The sequence below is a fragment of the Pristis pectinata genome, chromosome 1 (assembly GCF_009764475.1).
Source record: "Pristis pectinata isolate sPriPec2 chromosome 1, sPriPec2.1.pri, whole genome shotgun sequence".
NCBI classification, from domain to species: domain Eukaryota; kingdom Metazoa; phylum Chordata; class Chondrichthyes; order Rhinopristiformes; family Pristidae; genus Pristis; species Pristis pectinata.
In genome coordinates, this window is record NC_067405.1 from 97,883,010 (window position 1) to 97,901,380 (window position 18,371).

At 39.6% G+C, this 18,371-nt stretch overlaps 1 protein-coding gene across 2 annotated transcripts in view; it reads left to right on the forward strand.

Moving 5' to 3' along the window:
* The window catches only part of LOC127568274 (gephyrin), a 416,570-nt gene that overhangs the window by 331,196 nt on the left and 67,003 nt on the right, over positions 1 to 18,371 (forward strand). The window lies entirely within an intron of this gene.

Sequence of the window (18,371 nt, forward strand, 5' to 3'; positions counted from 1 at the left end):
GGGAGGTGGCAATGGTGGCACATGATTGCAACCAGAGAAAATTACTTTCTTTAATGTATTTAACCTTACCACAACAGATATAATGGACATTTTCACAGCCTTTTTATTTACATGGCAAAAAGCAATATTCCTAATGATATCATCCCTTACAACAGTTCAAAAACAAGCAGCAAATTTCATCAATTGTGCTATTTTGTGGCACGAGAAAAATTATTTGAAGAGAATTGCTCTCTGATGCATTCTAGAATATGTATTTCTCATGTAAAAATATTCTGCAGAATCTCCTATGTCTCCGTTTTGCTGCTCCACTGCAAAGTCTCTTCAAGGTATGCCTATCCTGAAGAAGTTTTCCTCCGACGGGAGTTCTGTGAGGCCCTCTCTCACTGCTTCCCCTCTGTGATCTCTGCTGCTCTCCAGCTCTTCGACTCACCTATCACCTGCCAGCCTGTGCTTCTCCCCCTACCCCAACCTTCTTATTCTGGCTTCTGCCCTCTTCCTTTCCAGTCCTGACGAAGGGTCTCGACCCGAAACATCTACTGTTTATTTCCTTCCATTGATGCTACCTGACCTGCTGAGTTCCTGCAGCATTTTGAGTGTGTTGGGCATTGTAATGTTCATTCTCACTGTGGTGTCAGTTGAAAGCACGTACAGATAAGATTTGCCATTTTTAAATAGCTGTAAGAATATTGGATTGGATTGGATTGGATTGGCACACAAACTGTTCAAACCTAGAAATCCACCCTTACTCACATTTGAAATGCATGATCTGTTAGCTCAGTCCACTGCTGGACTTTACATAGACCAAAGCTAAGATTCCCCCAGCATTTATGCAGGAAAATCACTTATCGTATCCAATGCCAAATTAGGGTTGGTGCAGGATACATGATTTGATTGATTGATTATCATGGAAATTGTGGGGCTTCAGATCAGCAAAGTTCCTGTTTTTTGTTTAAGAAGATAATGACTTCCATTTTAGTCATTCATGAATGTCCCAATGCCAGAGGCATTTAAAAATAATTAAATGATGCTCACAGCTGTTACAACCAGCAAAGCTGGGGTTGGGGCATGCTGGCTGTTAGACCTTTCTGGCCACAGACACTCACATCCTCTTTTGGAATAAAATTTGGCAGTGATTGTTCTGTTGATGTTGCATGGAGCAACTCCTCTAATTCTAACATGTTAACTGATTGCCTTCTAACCATGATGTTAAATTCCTTGGGATCATTTAACTGTTTATCTCAAATCTACACTTCATTGTCTTGGTCACCAGAAGAAGATGTGGGATTTGTAAGATTAGATTGTATGCAATATAGGTTATTGATATTTATCTATTACTGAAGGCCAAAAATCAGTGATTTTTGTGGTATTGCAGCAGTTTAAAAATTAAAGTTAAATTGGATATTTGCTCCTATTTTGGTTCATGTTTTCAGAACAAAACAAAACAAAACCAAAGCTTTCAGCTGTGTCAATGAGGCTCCCCACTGTTGGGATTTGCAGTTCTATTTTAACACTGTCGGTACGCTACAGTAAAACTGTAAAGTTCTACTTTCTTCTGTTTATACTAAGTAGAAAAAGATGACTGAATCCACACTACTGTCTTGGACTCCATTTTCCTCCAAAAATAAGGGGAGGATCGCTACAGTTCTGCGCATTTTGAAATCACTTGATAAAGGATTGGAACTATTGCTTCTTGATGCATGCTAGTGGTGGCAAAATATATAATTATGGGTTACAAGAAAGTGAAGTTAGAGTTTGTAACCGAATGGTGGAGCAGGCTTGTGGAGCTAAATGGTCTACTAGTGTTCCTGCAAACATCAATTAGAAAGATCTTTATTTATTTATTCAAAAAATTGTAACACACTAAATTTGAATTTGTTTCATTCATTCACTGGATCTGAATGTCACTGACAAGGCCAGCATTTATTGCTCATCCTTAAATGCCCTGTTGTGGTAAGCCACCTTTTTAAACTGCACGTTCTAGTACTAGGCCATTCCAAAACAGATAAGTGCCAGGTGTATTGTCATGGATCTGATATACTGTACGTGAAGCAGCAAATCACTTGCATTTATTCCAATCTAGTGTACTCCATTTGGTGTTCACAATGTGGTCTCCCATATATTGGACAAAGCAAAACACAGATTGGGTATCGTTCTGTGGAGCACCTGCATTCAATCCACAGGAGTGATCCTGAGCCTTCTGGTTGCCTGCCACTTTAGTTCACCACCCCATTCCCATTTTGACCTTTCTGTGTGTGGCTGCCTGCACTGTTACAATGCAAGCTTGAGAAACAACACCTCATCTTCCATCAGAGCATTTTGGAGCCTTCATGACTCTTGTTCAACTTTAGGTAGCTTACTTTCTCTTTCTGAATGTGTCAGAACTAGCCATTCCTGCCTGTTATCATTTTATTTCAGTTCTTCTCATTCTATTTATTATAGTCTGGTCTGCTGAGCATGTCCCACAGCCTCACCATTTACAACACATTACACAGACAAAGAAGCTTAATATGCTGGTAACTGCCCTTAACCCATTTGGACTTGCCCTTTCAGAGACATTTCTTTTGTTCCATCTCCCACCTTCATTCCTATTGAAAACTAATTTGATTTTCTCTCTTCCCCAGTCCTGACTCAAGATTTTAACGGTTAATCTTTCTACCTGACCTGCTGAGTGTTTCTAGCACTTTTTGTTTTTGTCTCAACTTCCCAACATCTGCAGTTTTTTTGATTTTTTTTCTCTCTGATGTAGGTCAAGCTGCAAAAGGACAGAAAAATTTTCCCCATCTTGTGAACCGACAGGTTTCCACAAGAATCCAGTAGTTTAATACTTATTAGATATTAGCATTTTATTGCATATTTACTTAATTACTTGCTTGAATTTGAATTTTAATTCCAATTCCTCAGAGGCTGTGGTGAGATTTGAACTTGTGTCTTAAGATCCTTAGACCAGGCTTCTGGTTCATTACTCCTGTAATGTAATTATTATGTTATTATGGATGAGTCTATATAATTCAATTCAAGATGTATGTCAATAATAAAAGGCAAAAGTTTTCTTTATTATTGAAGCATTAGTTCTCTGACCATTGAATATTTTTCATTCTGCAATCTCCATACTCCGTCAGAGCGTAAACTAATTTAATGACTTTCGGAGCCTATTCAGAGAGGGGATCCTTTACTCAGAGAACATGGCATGACTCAACTGAACACTTAGGGTTAAATTCCCTCAGAAATAGTAATATAACATATAATAAAAAATCTGCCCTCCAAGGATGTAAATATGCCACGAAGCAGCCCCAAGTACCTGGGGCAAGCAGTAACATCTGAAGTCACTGATTTGTACAATAAGCCTTCCTGGCAAATCTGTGCAAGTCCATCTCCTCTAGTTTGTTTCCAAATCAAAAGATGACACAAAAAAATCTCAGAGAAGCCAAGAAGAATAAACTGGAACAGCAGATAATTTCCATGTGCCACTATCCTTGAGACCCATCTCAGGATAAAAAAATTGAAGGTATTACATCCACAAATGCAGTACAATTTCTGTCACTTGGTGATAGAGCTGTGGCCAAAGTTGCCCATTCTGCAAACAGACTCGTCCAACGCATTCATTAATCCTTCTGGATATTAATATAAAAGCTAACAGAAAATAGACCAAAAAATGAATTTATTAAAAAGGAAACCCTTCAGCTACATGATGAACATAACAATGGATGTAAATTATTTATTCCCTGAACCTTTTCCGCCATGAGTCCTAGACTTTCCAATCAGCAAAAACACTTCCTCTCTATCATCCCAATGTTCTCTTCTTATTTTGTGTCAAATTACCTAATTACCTCTTAATCTCTAAATTCCAGGGAATATAATGATTTAAGACTTTCACAGATTGGGCATCAACTTGATAAAGCTTCTCTCCATGCCAGTAAGGGTGTCGTGTTTAGAAGTGTTCTGTAGTGTTCTAGGTATGGTCCAACTTGAGCATTGTTCCACTTTGAGCGACTTGTATTCCAGTTCTCTAGATAAAAAGGCATTCCAGCAGCAATTTTGTCAGTTTTCTGCATGTATCCATGATATTTTGATTATGTACAAGAACCTCAGCCAGCATCTAAAAAAATCATTTTGGATTTCCACTGCTAGGTCACCATCATTTAGGATATATACATATTAGATCCGAAGTGGATAACTTCACATTTGCCTGCATTCAAATCCATTTGCCAGCTTTGACCATTTGCTTAATCTACTGTTATCTCTTTGTAATTCAATGATTCCATTTGCATTGCTTATAATACTACCTACCTTTGTCTCATTGCATGCCTTTCATTATAAACTGTCATCTTAAGTCATTTATAAATGCAGCTAGTTCCAACCCAACATGGATCACAGATCCTTGTTAGGACTTCACTAGTCACATCCTGCCAGTTTGGGCATATGCCTATTAACCCTACTCGTGGCTCCTACCACACAATAAATATCCAAGCCAGGTCCATAAGTTGACTTCAATTCTGGGAATATTAACATTCACTAAGATTTTCTAATGAGGTATTTTATCAAATGACTTCTCAGACTCAAAATAAATAATATCCATTGGCATTCCCTTATCCAGAACTTCTCCAGTCGAGCATTATGGCTGCTTTTATAACAAGGCATCTGTGCTTTGATAACCTCTTGCAGTTTATGGAAGGTGAGATATACAATGAAGAAGAAAGGTTACATCTTTAATGATATTAATTCCTTGATTTGCAAACTCGACAGAGCACAGTCCCACCCATCTCAGAGATCCTCAGGGGCTATTGGTTTAGAGGTTGTTAGTGTTATGTTTGTTCTTCATCACGAGACAAACTTGGCGTGAGTTTAACATTGGAACATTTATTGAAAACAGCAAAACAACAGACTGCACAGACTTACAACACCAGGCTGGTTGGCTTTTCCCGCTCTTTCCTGCCACTTCCTGTTCCCCCATGTGACCCCTTGCATTGCCTGCTGGGAAATGTAGTTCTTTATTATAACTACATAATAACACAGTTAGTGTTGCTTTTTTGGTTTTATTTACATTTAGCTTCAGGTCAAAGCAAATTTCCATTGGATGGTTCTTGGGGCTCTGCTTTGTAAAGCAATGCAAACATTATGTTTCTCCAGAACCAACTGAGAAACAATACACTCCTGTGATCCATTTGGAATTTGCATATAATTTGAATAATAGACGCTGCATGTTTTTCATCTCATTATAACAGTAATTTATTGGGTTTTCAATGAGAAACTTAACAATTTAAAATTATTTAACTATTTTTAATTTGTAAGAAATGGATAAATTAGTTTATTTGCTGGTAAGTTAAAACATTCGTTCAATTAGAGTTTTGTTTTATAGTTTGTACCATTTTTATACTTCATTTAAACCCAGCATCAAATCATTTTCTAACTTAAGTCTTTCATATTTCATGTTTTATTTCTGGGATGGAGTTTCCATTCTCTCCAATACTGGAATAAAGCATTTATTTTTTTTAAATATATCTGTTTTGAAAAAGTTTTTTCCAGCCAAGTTTCCACCAAAACTAATTGTCATAACTTGTACTCATCCCATTTCTCTGCTGCCTCCTGAGACAAATAAAAATCTGTTGATAGTTCAGGAATTCTTTATCAAAAATTGTTCTTGACCACTCAATTGTGAAAAGACATGCCCTAGGAGCCTCATAACAGTAGGGTTCCTTCCTACATTAAATACATTATGTGGATTCACATGATGGAGACACAGGAAACTCTGCAGATGCTGAAATCTGGAGCAATACACAAAAAGTGCTGGAGGAACTCAGCAGGTCAGGCAGCATCCATGGAGGGAAATAAACAGTCGACGTTTCAGGCCGAGAACCATCATCAGGAATAGAAAGGAAGAGGGCAGAAGCCAGAATAAGAAGGTGGAGGGAGGGGGAGGAGTACACGCAGGCAGTGGATAGGTGAGTCCAGGTGATAGCCGAGTCCAGGTGAGAGGGGGTAGGTAGTGGGTAGGGGAGGGTGAGAAGACGTAATAAGCTGAGAGGTGATAGCCACAGGAATAAGGGAAGACAAAAGAGTGGCGGGGGGGGGAAGAAAAAGAAGAGGTAGAGTTACCAGAAGTTAGAGAAATCAATGTCGAGGCCATCAGGTTGGAGACTCCCAAGGCAGAATATGAGATGTTGTTTCTCCAACCTGCACTTGGCCTCACCGTGGCAGTAGAGGAGGCTATGGATAGACATGTCAGTATGGGAATGGGATGTGGAATTGAAGTGGATGGCCAGCGGGAGGTCCTGGCTGTTGTGGCAGACGGAGCAAAGGTGCTCGACGAAGTGGTCACCCAATCTGCATCGGGCCTCACCGATGTACAGGAGGGAGCACCGGATGTAGTAAATGATACCCTCAGAATCTCAGGTGAAGCGCTGCCTGGGACTCTGAATGGTGGTGAGGAAGGAGGTGGCATGTCTACCCACGGCCTCCTCTACTGCCACGTTGAGGCCAGGCCGCAGGTTGGAGGAACAACACCTCATATTCCGCCTTGGGAGTCTCCAACCTGATGGCCTCAACATCGATTTCTCTAACTTCCGATAACCCCACCCCTTTTTCTTTCTCCCCCTCCCCCCACTCCTATGTCTTCCCTTATTCCTAGGGCTCCCTTCCCCTCCTTGATGACCTGCCCATCTCCTCTCCTCCGTCCTTTATTCCATGGTCCACTGCCCTCTCCTACTGGATTCCTTCTTCTTCAGCCCTTGGCCTCTTCTACCTATCTCCTCTCAGCTTATTACATCTTCTCCCTCCCCCACCCACTACCTTCCCCCTCTCACCTGGACTCGCCTATTACCTGAACTCACCTATCCCCACCTGTGTGTACTCCTCCCCCTTCCCCCATCTTCTTATTCTGGCTTCTGCCCTCTTTCTTCCCAGTCCTGATGAAGGGAAATGTCAACTGTTTATTTCCCTCCATGGATGTTGCCTGACCTGCTGAGTTCCTCCAGCACTTTTTGTGTATTGCATGTGGATTCATATCCTGTGATTGTCTCCATTTCCTGAAAGAATATTAATTAATCACTCTTCATTATTACCTCCACTCTTGAAAATTCTTAGTGTGTGGGAAACTGGGCTTAGTATTGACAAACAAAATAATATGACTAATTATCTCATTAAACATCAAAATATGCACCAGATTTCCCAAGACTCAGAGCTGCCAGCATTTCTCTGCATAAGTGCCATTAGTGTAGAATTCCTTCCCAAATGTGAAGTCCTGAATTTGCTGGTCACTCTTCCCCATGGTTGGAGATCAAAGTTAAGACAGTTTCCCAGCAAGTCATATTGAGTGGAAGAAAACATGGCTTCATTCATTTGAATGGAGAAGAGCAGCTGCAAGGGAGCAAAGTAAATATCCATAATGAATTAAGAAAATGAAAGTGTGCAAAGATACTTGTAACAAGCTCAGTATCTCAAAGCAGCACATACAGGCTTCCTGAACACATTTCATGAGACACATTTATGTTCTAAAGAAGCGCTTGTAGGAAAATAGAGCTCCCAGTTACTGGGAGATGTTCTTCAAACCACATTATGATTTCTGCCTTATTCGGCTAAGTTTCTGTGTTTCCTTGCGTACTTACCCTCAGGAGCCCAGGCTGGGAGTGGGCAGGGTGGATTGGCAGCAATAAAAAGGGACCAAAAATTGATTCCTGGGCTGCTAGCCAATGACCCCTGTCACTTAAACAGCAAGGCATAGAAGGTTAGATTGTACATGCCTGAGTTTGACTTTAAGAAAAAGAATTGAGTTATCGTATTTGTGAGACAAATTGTATAGTTTTTAACTTCAGCCATAACACTACATGGTGGTAAACGTTACTTGAAGAAGAAAACCAGTGAGAGCCCACTCTGCTATACCTCCAAGTTCCACTAGTGATCATCTAAAATGTTGCTATTTAAATCTGCCCTGATGCAGCAGAAAGTTAAAGGACACATTTTTAATTGAAATTCCATTGAAGTTCATTGCAATTGATATCAATATGTGATATTCATTCACAAGGGAAGCTCAAGGATTAACTTCAAATGCACTTCTTTTGAAAGCGATAGCATAATTTAAATAATTTTATTGCAAATATTATCTCCAAAGGTTTCAAAAGCTTTTGAGCTGTTTATACATTCATCATGTTACCACTCTTTGTCCTTGGTCTCTGAGTGCTAACAGGCCCCCGAAGACAGATGATTTTCATTCTTTAGTAATTAATAGGTTTGAATAAGGTGACCTATGAGTTTATGAGTGTGCTTCTATTCTTTTACAAAGAGGAGGAAAAACATTTTATTATTCAGTGCTCACATGGCATCTTGAGATTTCTGGAGGCTTTTGTCCAACTTGTCTTTTAAAGTGACTTCAAAATTGCATAGTGGGAGACCCTTGGATTTGTTGCAATACAATTCCGATAAGATATGTGACTAAAAAGCTTTGTTGCCCGATTATTTTCTGATTTGTACTCTGCAATAAATACCAGTATTGCAGAGGTATTAAAAATATTTTAATCTTTGTGTATAAATCACAGAGATCAAAACATTTTATTACATCTGCAACACTAATTTGTGGCATTATTTCACTGATTGTGGGAACAATTTTTGCTACAATTAAGAAATTTTAAAATGTCAATAAATTTTAATTTCTATGTAGTATGAAAAAAGACATCATAAGAAACAGGAGTGAGAGATGAGATAAGGCCAGTCGGTCCCTCGAGACTGGTGCACAATTGAATCCAATCTTGGCCTCCTGCTCTCTTCCCATATCTCTTGATCCCCTTGTACTTCAAATGTCTGTCCATCTTCGGCTTGAATATATTCATTGACTCTACCTGTATAGCACTCAGGTAGAGGATTCCAAAGAGTGGTTTATTAAATGCGACCCCTCATTCTGTAACTATGCACCCTAGTTCTAGATATCCCACTGAGGGAAACATCTCTGCATCCATCCTGTCAATCCCCCTCAATTTTATGTTTCAGTGAGCTTACTTCTCATTCTTCTGAACTCCAATGATTTTTCGTCATATGTCAACCCCTTTGTCCCAGTAATCAAGCCATGAACCTGCTCTGCACTGCCTCTCGTACAAGCACATACATCCTTAAAAATGGTGAGTAAAGCTGTCCACAGTACTCTAGGAGTGGTCTCACCACGCCCTGTCAAAACATTCCTCGCTTTATACTCCATACATCTTACAATAAAGGCTTGCATTCCAGCGGCCTTGTAATTACCTGATCAACTTGTAACCAACGCTTTGCATTTCATGCACTTAGACCCCCAGATCCCTTTGTGCTGTAATGTTTTGTAGTCTCTTTCCATTTAAAAAGCTATTTGCTTTTTTCATTCTTTCTTCCAAAGTGGATCATCTCACATTTTCCAACATTATATCTGACATCCTCTTGCTCATTCACTTAATTCTTTTGAAGATTCTTTGTGTCTTCCCCACAACTTGCTTACCTACCTGTCTTTGTTTCATAAACAAACTCGACTACAGTAGGCTCAGTCCTTTCATCCTTTACAATTAATATAAATTGTAAATAGTTGAGGTCCCAGCACTGATCCCCAGGGCACCCCACTATTGCTGATTTACAATCCAAAAATGACCTGTGTCCTATTAGTCAGCCAATCCCCGATCTGTGCCAATATATTACCCCTCAACCCTGTGCTGTCTTATCTTGTGCAGTAACCTTTAATGAGGTACCTAATTGAATGTCTTCTCGATATCCAAATACACTACATGTACTGGTCTACAATGTTTGTTACATCCTCAAAGAACTCCAGCAAATTCGTCAAACATGCTTTTGCTTTCATGAAAACATGATGACTCAGCTCAAATGTTTTATGATTTCCGAACTTCCTGCTATTACCTGCTTAATAATGGCTTCTAGCATTTTCCCAATGACAGATGGTTGGCTAACCAGCCTATAGTCTCCTGCTTTCTGTCTCCCTCTTTTCTTGAATAGCGGCAATATCACTGTGGTTTCCGAACCTCAAACCTCTGGGACATATCCATAATTCAGGGAATTTTAATGGAATACAAACAATGTTTTGTCAAAGCCAGCACTTACTGCCCATCACTCATTGCTCTCGAGTAAGTTGGGGTGAGCCACATCGAACAACTGTAGTCCTTCCAGTGCAAGTACTCCCACAATCTTTTCCAATATGTAGGTAGTTGCCTGGTCCACTCATAAGGTTCTATACCCTGCATATTGGAAAGTATAGCCTCCAAAGTCTGCACAAAGTCTTGTGCCTAGTTGGGGCTGAAATCTTTCAAGCCCCTTGACAAAGTAAAGTAAGCTATAACAGCAGGCTTCTCAATGCATCACGCATTTCACTGTGGATATTCATCAGCTTTTCTCTGTTGGTTGTCCCATCATCTAGGTGCTCTGTCACACAACTCTTGCGTGACCTTGTCCTTTGACAAGCTGATGTCTCTGCTAGCTTTTCTCCTGGCCTAACTTCAGGCCACATATTAGGTGTCACACCACGTGTTGGCTCCACCTCTGTACGTTCAACTATGTCCAATGTTGGTCTCTGAGGTGGTGACCATAAGTTTAAAATCGAGTCATGGAGACTTCTCACGGTTCCAGCATGGCCTCGTCAAATATTAGTTCTTGTGTAACTGAAGTTGCTGGAACTGTACTGCAATCAGCTTTCCTTTAACAACTAGACAGAAAGGGGCTCTCTATGTTGCTTTCTTCCTTCCTCTAATTCCAATGTCTTCCTCGTCCTCTCCTCTTGCCTCGGCTCTTTATTATTTAATTGGTGGTAAATCTTGTAATTTTATGAGGACCAGGTTGTGCAGCATGCAAAAACCACTGAAAATGTTGACAGCTACTCTAATGAGCATTGCAAAGTTCCTCTAGGCAGTGAAAGCGTGGTCTGTTTTATATTGTTTGGCAGAATGATTTTCACTGTACAGATTCTGTTCATGTGTGAATGGGTTGTGCACCAATGCCATGAGCCATATTTCAATCGATAGCCCTTGTCTCCCAGTAACCACTTTTTGATCTGTTGTGGTGGCTCAACTGGAACTGATACAGTGGTCTGAAGCAGAATTAAAACATTATAACAGGGTAATGCTGCCTCTGGTCCCACACCAGCTGAATGCTAAGAGTGTGAAATATCCCCCGACTCTGCTATAGTACAGAGATGCCATCCAGCAGCCTCAGAGCAACCTGTGTTGTGTTGATGGCACCCTGTACAATGGTTGCGATTGTTTGAAAGTCCAGTGTTGTCTCCACCTGCTTGTCTCTGGCAAGAGAGAATGAAATATTGTCAGCTCTTCTTGATTTGGCATTCAGCCTGACACATGCAACAAGTGGGGATTTGCACCTCAAATAATATTTTTTTCCAGTGAGTACTGCTGACTTCAATGTTACCCCCATATCTCTTGGATGTTCCATCTGTAATTCGTGGAATTTATGATCCTGTTTTATGCCCAAGGCAAACCATTTGCTCTATTTTTGCAATTACACTGTGCAGTGGAATTTATGTAGAATTGCTTTGCATCTGTAATCCTCAAGACCCAACTGTAATGTAGTAAAGTTGCTGTTTCATTAACTGTGAAGAAATTTTAAACTTTGACAATAAATAATTGCAGAGCAGAATTGTTAAACATATATTTTTCAACATCTGAGATCATTTGACTCCTGTGATAGCTTTTCCTCTCAGAAAACTTGTATTCTATAGTCTGTTGCCAAGAAGTTCAATAAGTTCTTTTAGTTCTGTCAGGTCACCTTCACAGGAAGGCAGGTAATGAGAAATTACAAAACAGGATGATACTGGAGGAACTCTGCAGGCCAGGCAGCACCTGTGGAGAAAAGCAGGCAGTCAGCATTTCGGGTCAGTTAACTTGAGAGCTGCCAATGTTTTCCTTTGAAGTTCAAATTACCTGTTAAGTTTGATCAAGTCACATGTCAAAAAATCAGTGCAATTTTTGTTCTTAGATGCTCACGCTTGGCAGCTTTACTTAATATTTCAGCAAACATTTCCCTTGGATTCCTAAATCCAAGAAAATCTTCATCTTAATAAATTATTTATTTAAAAGTTGATGATTATTAAATAAGCATGATACGGCAGATGGAAGGACTGGAAGGCTAAATTGCATCTATTTTAATGCAAAGAGCCTGATTGGTAAGGTTGATAAACCTGGAGCATTGTTCAGCACATGGGAACAAATTATTGTTGCAATCACCAAGACATGGTTGAAAGAAGGGCAGGACTGGCAACTCAGCATTCCAGAGAAGAGAAATTTTTAGGCATGATGGGGGTGGGGGCATGTCAAAGGGGTGGGGGCATGTCTAAGAGGTGGGAGCATTGCATTATTGATCAAGGAGACCATATCACTGCATTAATGAGGGGGGATGTTTTTGAAGGCTCTTGAAATAAGAACATGTGGGTAGAGCTTAGAAATAAAAAAAAGAATGATCTTCTAGGGTTATATTACAAACCTCCCAACAATCAATGGGAGATGGAGGAGTACTTATGTAGGCAAATCACAGAGAGGTGTGGAGGAATAAGATTACAACAGTAGGGATTTCAATTTCCCTACATTAACTGGGATCGCCTTAGTGTGATCTTACCCAATTAAATCCGCTTAAATTTACTGACAAATCAAAGTAAAATGGTCTACTTTAACCATTCTGTTGTCAGCAACTTCTTCCCACTGACTTCATTTTGTATAATTGAACAGGCAGATTTCACAATCTGAGAAATGGTTAATCTGTAGGAGTACGTGCTGCCTGAATTAACTCCAGTGGGAGCACAGTTAACTGGGGGAACAAGACATCTCTGGCATAAGGCTGCACTTAAGCCTACACTCAAAATCTTCAGCCTCAGCTCAGTAAAGTGCTTAAAATCTGGCAGATTTGAGCAAATCTGAAGGCAGTAGGTCTGGGGCAGTTCTTTCCTTACAGCCTGAGCTATTATGGCTTGCTGTTCAGAGCCCCACTCAATTATTAAAAGAATCTCCCTACTATCACTGAAGGGCTGGTTCCAAATCACAATTTTAAACATCAGAAAAGAATAAACTCTATTTCTAGTCATCATAACTTTTCCACAAAAGTCAACACCAGCAAGCCTACCAAGACAAAATCATATGTTGTTTGGTCACAAGGTATTTAACAGTAATTCATCTGATGAATGGATCAATTAGATTTTACTTCATATAAAAACAGAAAATCCTGAAAGTACTCAGCCAGTCAGATGTCATCTTTATTTTACATGTATTTTTGAGATCCGGGTGACTTTGACATTTATTCCCCATACTTAATTGACTTTGAGAAGATAGCAGTGTACCACCTTCTTGAACTGCTGCAGTTGCTCTGTTGAAGGTACTTCCATTGTGCTGTTGGATAGGGAGTTCCAGGATTAAGACTGCAATGATGAAGGACCAGCAATATATTTTCAAGTCAAGATGATGTATGAGGAACTGCACTTAGTGGTGTTCCCCGTGCACCTGCTGTGCTTGCTACTTTTTGTGGTACCAGTCATGGCTTGGGTAGTGCTGTCAGACAAACCTAGTTGAGCAAATGCAATGCATTTGTAGATGGTACACTCTGCAGCTAACATGTACAGCAAGTGGAATGAATGAAAGTTTAGGTTGGTGGATGGGATGCCATCAAGGGGATTGCTCTGTCCTGAATGGCATTGACTTTCTTAAGAGTTGTTGGTATTAGTATTGGTTTATTATTGTCACATGTATTGAGACTGTGAAAAGATTTTTTTAAGTGCCATCCAGGCAAATCATGCCATACATAAATACATCAAGGTAGTAAAAAGAAAACCAGAATGCAGAACGTAGTGTTGCAGCTGCAGAGAAAGTGCAGTGCAGGTAAACAAATAAAGTGCAAGGGCCAGGCCAAGGTAGATTGGGAGATCAAGAATTCATTTTTAGTGTATGCGAGGTCCATTCAAGAGTCTGATAGCTGTGGATGAACTTCACTCATCCAAGTAATTTGGGAGTATTCCATCAAACTCCTGAGTTGTGCCTTGTTGATGGCTGAAAAATGTTAGAGTGTCAAGAGGTGAGTCACTGGTTGCAGGATACCTGGCCTCCAACCTGTTCTTGTGGCAATGGTAGTTATGTGTTTCATCCAATTGATTTTCTGGTCAATGGTAATGTCCCAGGATTAGCAACTGGGTCAAGGGTAGGTCAGTTTTCTGTTGGAGATGGTCATTGCCTAGCACTTTTGTGGAATGAATGTTACTTGCCATTTATCAGATCATGGCTGAATGTTGTCTCGTTTGCTGCATGCAAGCTTGGACTGCTTCATTGACTGAGAAGTTATGAATGGAATTGAATGTTTTGCAATCATCAACAAAGATCCCCACCTCTGAACTTCTGATGGAAAGAATGTCATTGATGAGGCAGCTGAAGATGGCTGGGCATGGGACACTGTCCTGAGGAACTCTTGCAGTGATATTCCTCTTTTTTTCTTCTGGAACTGGGATGATTGACTCCTGACAACTATAACCATATTCCTTTGTGCAAGGTATGACTCCAGCAGACGGAGCTTCCACTTGATGCTGATAGACTTCAGTTCACCAAGTGCCTTGATATGTGCTAAATTCTGCCTTGATGTTAAGGGCACTTACTCTCACCTCACCTGTGAACTGGAATTGACCCCTGGCTTGATGATAATGGTAGAGCAAGAGATATACTGGACCTTGAGAACATAGATTGTGGTAGATTTCTGTTTTTATATTTATACTATTATATTTATAGTATTATATTTTGTTTACAACATTTGTATAGATTGCTGCTGTTGCCAGTGATCCACAATGTCTCACAGATGCCCAGTTTTGAGCAGCCAGGTCTGTTCTGAGTCATGTCCCACGTTCAGTGTACATTCCATGCCCTTGCTACTTCCAGTGATTTTTACAAGTGTTTAACATGGAAGAGCATTGCTTGGCTGAGGGAGGATGGTAAGAGGGAATCAGGAGGAGGTTTCCTTGGAGGTCATGATCAGGACGAGGTTGACCTGATAGCATGAAATTTAATGCAGTTTGAAGTCAATGTTGAGAATTCCAAGGGCTTCTCTCTCCCATCTGTATACCACTGTGCCACTACCTCTGGTGGTGCTAACCTCTCGGTGGGACAAGACATACCCAAGGGTTATTGGCGTTTGGCACATTCTCTGTGAGTACAATTGCAACAGCTTTGACTAGTATGTGGAACAACTCTCCCAATTTAGTTACCAGTCCCCACGTGTTTGTGAGAAGGACTGTGAAAGATCAACTTGGCTGGGATCAACTTTGCCATGTCCAAATTCAGTATCTTGGTTAATTCCAAGTGGTCTGTCTAGTTTTATTCTTTCTCTGTTTGAACATTCATGGCACCACTGAGTGGCTTACTAGATCATTCAGAGGTTGCCTATGGAAAGAGAGAATTAACATAATAGGTCTTTCATCAAAAGTGGAAAAGTTTGAAAGCATGTTGCAAAGTGGGGAGGGGAGTGGGAAGAGAGAACAAAGGAAAACTGCGAGGGTGAAGCAGTAAGCAGCAAGCTCTGTCTGAAATATTAAATACAATATTGAGCCTTGAGGGTTGCAACATTTTGGAAGAAGAGGTGCTGTTCCTCAAACTTATGTTCGACTTCATTGGATCAGCATAGAAAGCCAAAGGCAGTGGTGTCAATGTGGGAGTGGCATGGAGAATTGAAGTGAAAGGTGATACGAAGATTAAAGTCATCCTTGCAGACTGAGCAGAGGTTTCCGCAAAGTGATGACCCATCTGTGTTCAGTTTCTCCACTGTAAAGAGGACCACATCATAAGCATCGATTGCAATGCACTAAATTGGAAGAAGTGCAGGTGACTTGCTGCTTCATCTGGAAGGATTGTTGGGATTTTGAAACAAAATAAAACTCTCATGATCAGAAACAAAAAAAAAGAAAATGCTAATTCATCTTTTTTTCAGTATGAATGCACTTTTATTATTCTGGACTTCATGTTCATATTTTCTCCTCATGCTTCAATGCATACAACATGAGCCTCAAGATCATTATAGAAATGAGTGTAAATAATAGGACTGTGAATCTATTGTTGGTCTTTTAGTACAGCTGGATCTCAACTTAAGAACAATTAATGTGAACTTAGATGGATCCTGTAGGACTATGCATTGAACATACATGCAACGTAGCATATTTGAGGTTGTTTGGGAATGTTAGTAGTGAAGTAAACGTCAATACATAGAGAATTTAGTTCTAATCTTTCCATTAGTTGACTGGAAACCTGGTTACCTAAACCTCTGGGTTAGTCCCAAGACGAATGTCTACTTGTAACTTATGATGTTTAATACAATATTAACAATAAATTGATCACTTGTAACTGTTGGCCCTGTTTTATTTCAATGATAACAACAGGTGTCTTGGCAGAGCTGTAGTAGGGAATCCACAGAGTGAATCTGAATCTTGCAGTTGCGAGTAAATAGTTTCTACCTCCAATTCTTGTTCCCCTAAAATAACAAGTTTGATATTCTAATCCATCCAAACCTGCTCTTTGCAGCCTCAGTCAGATCTTCAAGGCTTTCTTTGCTGTTATTCTTGGTGTTTTCATCTTCAGGAATGCTCTCTTAAACATTTTCATCAAATTTACACAAAGGCTCAATAATTTATTTTCCAGGGTCTGGCAATGAGTGTCTAGAATGATTTTTCAGGGAATTGGGATTTTCCTGGCCGTCTTATATAATTTTGATAATATAATAATTACAACAGCCCCAGTGTCCAATTTAAAACTGTAGTTAAAGCCTTCTAAACAGACAGGAACAACAATTTTGTTTCACCTCTTACTGGTTAAGAGTGCACAGGAAAATGTTATTCTGCTTATCCCTCTTACCTTTTGATATTATTTCTTTCTCAGGCTGCATGTTGAAATAAGGACATATACTGGTTTCCTGCAAGTCTTACTAAATGCACTTATGATACTAAATTTTCTAATAAAACGTTGGTCGGGGTCATGATTTTATTTTCACCAGGCTCTTAACAGATTCAAGAGCTGTTGGATCCTGTGACCTGTAACACTCCAGTATAGCTGGACGTATGCCATCCTATGTGCTATTTCAAGAATTCTTGCATAAATGAATCGACCAAGTATTCCCTCTGGCTCAACTTTCCTTCGCAACACAAAGGGATCCTTTGTTGCACTGTCAAGAAACCACCATTTTCACTTGTTTTGAATGGTTTCCTAGGTTCCAGCATAATCTGAGAAAGTATTCCATTGCTTCCTTGCCTCTTCTGGTTTAATTCAAACATTCCCCATTTAATATTCCACAATGTTTCTGACTAATGCTAATATTACTTTGGGAAAAAAACTGTGACATCAACTGTCAGGTTCAGAAAACTAGCACTGTAAAATTAAGCAAGGTGTGAATTCAACTGTCATCAGTACATGCCAGGTATGTGTAACTGAACAGAAATGCAGCGAATATAGTCGTAAACCGAATTAATTATCAGATTTTTTGTTGAGAAAGTATCTGATATTGCTATATTTGAAGCCTAGACTAGCTAACTTTTCAATCAGACTTTCAAAGCATTTTTAAATTTTGGTTACATTTACTTCAATCCAAACATCCTGAGAAGGATTTTGAACATCCTTGTTAAGTCAATTGGTGCCAAGAGCCAAGCTGCACAAGTTACCACATAACAATTGAAGCTTCAGACCTCATTTTAAAACAGCCACATAAAGTAAATGATTCATTCCCCTATATGTTGATGAGTTACTTTGTGACAATTTTGAAAAAGTATTCTGAACTAGACACATGTAGTGAAGTTTCAGATAAAGTAAACTGACTTCTAAACTTTAAAAGCAGAAATGCCTTATGTCATTTTGTGATTTGGGATAATCTACTGGTATTTGAGTCTGTGTTCATTAACTCATACATCTGAACCAAAAACACATCCTTTATAGCTAATGAATAATATGAGAAAATTTGGTGCTCAGCGTCATCATTCTCCTGATTATTTTCAGAGATTATTGTCATCATTCAGTTCCTTTGTATGAAAATCTTTGAGTTTAGTGGTGAATGATTCATTGGCCTTTATTTGACGTCAAAAGCATGATTGACATTGGTAGAAAAATCACAAAAATTCTGTGTGAACTTCAAACTACTTCATGCATGGATTAGGTCCACTGAAGAAAATTAGTATCACGTTTAAATTTGAATGAAAATGACTGCAAATAAATTTCTTGGAATTTTTATTGTCTCAGTGACTGCATAATAAATGTTATTTGTGAGAACGAGTCGCTCTGTGACTGATCGAGGAGTTTATATTGCTGCCTTGCCTTGTCTAGGTGCTAAATACTGTCTATGTACATTTATCCTTGGGTATTCCTTTACCAACCCAAGATTTCTTTTTCTGAAGAAAAGTACTGAAT